The sequence below is a fragment of the Prunus avium genome, chromosome 8, assembly GCF_965620075.1.
Source record: "Prunus avium chromosome 8, drPruAviu1.hap1.1, whole genome shotgun sequence".
Taxonomy (NCBI): domain Eukaryota; kingdom Viridiplantae; phylum Streptophyta; class Magnoliopsida; order Rosales; family Rosaceae; genus Prunus; species Prunus avium.
The window spans coordinates 8,134,146-8,139,314 of NC_142291.1; the positions used below are offsets into that span (position 1 = coordinate 8,134,146).

Sequence of the window (5,169 nt, forward strand, 5' to 3'; positions counted from 1 at the left end):
ACCAAACACCATGGCCTAATCATACTTTAGCTAGAATCAATCTTTGAATCTGAATTAGACTTGTTACTTGAATCTTTATAACCCAGAATTGAATTGTTATGGTGATTCGAATGCCCTAGTCTCAAAATCTGTTTTCCAACTCTTAAAACCACTCTTTGTTACATTTGTTTACTTGTTTTTGTTTGCAATTTCATTTTGCTTCTTTTGTTCAACAATCACAACCACTCTTGTTTTAAATTCTGTTTTAGACATAACCTCCTACTTTCTTGAATTTGGTAATCTAAGTACATAACTAGTTTTAACTTCTCAGTCTTCGTGGGTACGACCTCGTACTTGTCTTGCTATACTACTAATTGCCCCGTACAATTGCGAGTTAACATAATATTAACAACAAATTTTGGCGCCGTTGCCGGGGACTGAACGAAAGTTCTTCCCTGGTTATGTGCCCAAGGTTACCCTATTCTTTTTAGTGTTTCTAATTAATCTAATTTTCTGTTTCAGGTAGTTTATGTCTAACAGGCCATTCCTTGAACAAGTAAGGTCTTCGTTCCAACGTTCCAGATCTTTGAACGCAGGACCATCATTGCAACCCAGACGAGTGACCTCTGAAATTCAGAATCGTCTAGAAAGGGAGTTGTCAACTGCAAAAGAGCAAGCTCTTGCTACATTTACAAGTCTTGCTCTCCACACTGAACTTCCTGGTTCTTCACTTTCAAATTCGGAAGAAAGTTCATACCAAGAAGAAGAAGAAATGATGGCTGCCATTGAGTTCATGGGAGAACTTGATATCCCAACAATTCCAGCATCTCCTTCAAGCATTTTGCTGCCCACTGTAGCTCGAAATTATGAGCTTAAATCTTCTCATCTTAATATGCTGCCTTCCTTTTATGGTTTACCTAATGAAGATCCATTAACCCATATAAAGGATATTTTTAATGTTGTGAGTTCTTTTCCCTTGACAGGTGTGACAGAAGATCAACTTCGAATGAGAGTGTTTCCATACACTTTAAAGGATAAGGCGAAGTATTGGTTGAATTCTTTGAAGCCTGGTTCACTCACTACATGGTCTGCCATTCAAAAGAAGTTCCTGGAAAAATACTTCTCCACGCAAAAGACCGACATGCTTAGGGACAAGATCTTGTTATTTGCACAGCAAGATGATGAATCGTTTTGTGAAGCATGGGAGAGATTCAATGGGTTGCTCAACCAATGTCCTCATCATGGGATTCCATTGAAGCTTCAAATGCGTATGTTTTATAAAGGACTAACCCCTTCTAGTCATAATATAGTCACCAATTTTGCAGGTGGTTCTTTTAAAACCAAAACTCCAGAAGAAACGTATGAACTCTTTGAGGAGATAGCAATGGAGACCCAACATACGGATACAAGAGGTAAACGTGTTATTAGTGGTTCTAATGATGCTTCTAGTGTGCAGATTTCAAAACTGGAACAAAAGCTAGATGCTCTTCTTGCATTAAACTCAAGAAGCCCTCCGAAGGAAGTGTGTAGCATTTGTGAATCTCATGACCATGCTACCACAGCTTGTCCACTTGGGGCTGGATATCCAGAATTTGTGCAAGAACAAGCTAAGTTGGTAAATTCCTACAACCAAGGTCCAAGAAATGATCCATACTCTCAAAGTTATAATCCAGGTTGGAGAAATCATCCAAACTTTTCATGGAGAAATACCCAGAATCAAGCAAATCCCCCTTCATTCCAAAGGCCACAACAATCATCATCATCATTGGAAGATATAGTGAAGCAGATGGCAATCAACCAATCCAATTTTCAGCAAACTACACAAGCTGCCATCTCCAAATTGGAAGTCCAATTAGGCCAAATAGCTGCTGAAATAACTCAAAGAGTGCCTGGGAAATGGCCAAGCCAAACTGAGATCAATCCAAAGAACCCAGAAGCCAAGGCCATTCATGTGCTCAGATCAGGTAAGATCATTGATAATAAAGATGATTCTAATCTTTCAAATGATGTTGTGATTGTAGAAGATAAAGACGAGGAGACCATGGCCACGGAAGGAGAACAACTCAAAACTTCTCAATCTGCTCCTAAGGCCAAATCAGATTCTCAGAAATCCGATCAATTCCAATTGCATAAAAGGGATGACAAATTTGTGCCACCACATCTTCAAGAAGATAGATACGTGCCACCCGCTCCATATGTTCCACAGATTCCATTTCCAGGCCGTCTTAAGAAAGCAAAGCAAGATAAGGCTTTTAAAGAGATTTATGATATTTTGAGTAAAGTTAATATCAATTTGCCTTTGCTTGATCTTATTGAACAGATTCCTGCATATGGAAAATTCATCAAGGACTTGAAAACTCACAAGCTCAATTTCGCTCCAAATGAAGGAGTAAAGCTCGACCAGAATGTAAGTGCTGTGTTGCAAAGGAAGCTTCCACCAAAACTAGATGATCCTGGTAGCTTTGACATTCCCATTAACATTGGAGGCAAGAAGGTTGGAAGAGCCATGTTGGACTTAGGAGCAAGTATCAATGTTTTGCCATATTCAGTTTATCAAGAGCTTGGCTTAGAAGGGATGAAGAAGACTTCAATGCGACTTGAACTAGCTGATCATTCTATAAAATATCCAAAAGGTATTGTAGAAGATATTCTAGTTCAAGTTAATACACTAATTCTCCCTGCTGATTTTGTAGTGATGGACATGGAAGACAATCCAAATGGAGATCGTGTTGATCCCATTCTCCTAGGCAGGCCATTCATGGCCACTGCAGACACAATCATCAAAGTGAAAGATAGCACCCTCTCCATGACTGTTTTGGGTCAAACTGTTGAATTTAAAATGCTTAATGCTCTATCTCAACCTTCTATCTCTCTTGATTCTTGCTTTTCAATTGATGTTGTGGATCATGAGGTTTCTTCCAAAATTTTGCAGAGAAAGTCTAATGATGCTCTAGAAGCTGTCTTAACATAAGAAGAGGAAGATCTTTGTGAACCGGAGTTCCAAGAAGTGGTGGCTGCCTTAGAAGTGTTTCCGCCATACCCACCATCCTTTAGGCCACCAATCGAGCCTCTTGGACCATCATCCACGAAATTGGAGCCATCCATTGTCATCCCACCAAAGCTAGAACTTAAACCTCTTCCTAATAATCTTAAATATACATATTTGGGTGCTAACGAAACTCTCCCTGTTATAATTGCTGCAGGTCTCTCCTCACATGAAGAAGAGAGCTTAATTAAAGTTCTAAAAGAGCATAAAACAGCCATTGGGTGGACCATAGCAGACATCAAAGGAATTAGTCCAAGCATGTGCATGCACCGAATTTTAATGGAAGAAGACAGCAAACCATCTCGTGATGCCCAAAGGAGGCTAAATCCCAACATGAAAGAGGTGGTTAGAGTTGAAGTTTTAAAGCTACTCGATGTAGGAATCATCTACCCAATTTCAGATTCTAAGTGGGTGAGCCCTGTGCAAGTTGTTCCAAAGAAGTCCGGAATCACCGTTGTGAAGAATGAGAAGAATGAGCTAGTTCCTACACGAACTGTCACTGGTTGGAGAGTTTGCATTGATTACAGGAAGTTGAACACATCCACTAGAAAAGATCATTTCCCCTTGCCTTTTATTGATCAAATGCTTGAACGTTTATCTGGCCATGCTTACTATTGTTTTCTTGATGGTTTTTCAGGTTATAATCAAATTCCCATTGCTCCGGAAGACCAAGAGAAAACCACATTCACATGCCCATTTGGTACGTTTGCTTATAGAAGGATGCCATTCGGTTTGTGCAATGCATGTTGTGTGGATTTCAGCTGCACCAAAATGGATTCAGTTGCATTCTCAACTTGTGATACTCGCAAGTGCACGAGCCGTTTGGTAGTATAGCATATGTAAGTGCGAGGTCGATCCCACGAGGATTGGTGATTGAATGATCCAATTCATTTTTCCTACACAAAACATAAATGAAAAAGAAAGGAAATAAATAAAACAAGGAAGAAAGAAATAACTAACTCAAGCAGATAAGTTCCCAAGTTCAATTAGATTAATGGATTGATTCTAGCTAAAGTATGATTAAGCCATGGTGTTTGGTCATAACCTTGTGTTCCTAATTCCCTAATTTGATCATTTGTTGTCTAACCTAAAATTAAGCATTAGGAACCCATTAAGCATAGAAGAACAATTTAAACAACCAAGCATGTATCTAATCCCTGTTGTCGAATGTCTGATCGGTTCATAATTGTATATCATTTTGTACCCTTCTAGCTTATGATTTGGTTATGTTATTGAGTTAAACTTGTGCTTTTAATCCATTTTCTGTTTTGATAAGTCCATAATTTCATACACTTGCATGCCTTCGTTACTTAGTGATTTTGCTTAGTTTCTCTTTATTTTGAGTCACTTACCTCCCTTTGTGTGTTTTGTAGGCCAAAAGAGCAAGAGAGCATAATTCATGCAATTCAAGCATGTTAAGGCCTGATTTGGATGAAGGGAAGAAGAGCTTAAAGACAAACTCATTTTGGCTACAGCCCCCTGCCAGTCCAGTTCCGTAGGTCATATTGCAAGCTTTGTTTCAGCAACCTACACAGCTCGGATGAGGCAGCATTCTTCATGCAAGTTGTTCCAATGGGTGTGTACTATAACATATCCAAAATTCAGCCCCATTGGATAAATATGGAGTCTGTTACCTAGCAAACACAGAGCCATGCTGTTGTGAAAAATGGACAAACACTTTCACTCACTCCCCTAATGATCTTGTTGTTGATGGACTTTGTGACACACACAATGATGGATGAATCAGACACACACACTTGAGACAACAACCAAGCACAAAGTGACACAAGAATTTATAGAGGTTCAGCAATTGCCTACATCCTCTTGGTGATCCCCTTGAGAAATTCACTTCATGAAAGAATAAGTTACAACTTTGGTTTTACACAGAAAAAACCCCTTTAGAACTCTATTCTCTCCCCAAGCTCTCTTTTCTCTCACACCCCTTTGCTCAACACTTTGTTGCACTTGTGAACACTCTCACAACCCTTGGTGTTTCCCTTCTTGGTGTCTAGACTCTCAAGACCCCAACTCAGCTCCTAACTTGAACTGATTGCTCTCCCTCACGTTCTCCCTTGGTAAGTTAACCTCCTTTGAACACAATAGCACCCAGCACTACTACAAAAAAGGCAAAAGACGACGGGAAT

The 5,169-nt window shown here is 39.5% G+C and overlaps 1 non-coding gene across 1 annotated transcript; it reads right to left on the minus strand.

The window, feature by feature from the left end:
- Positions 1-1,120: 1,120 nt before the first annotated feature.
- Positions 1,121-1,227, minus strand: LOC148291270 (small nucleolar RNA R71). Its single transcript, XR_015827149.1, has one exon. It is a non-coding gene; the product is annotated as a small nucleolar RNA R71 (small nucleolar RNA).
- Between the last annotated feature and the right edge of the window lie 3,942 nt (positions 1,228-5,169).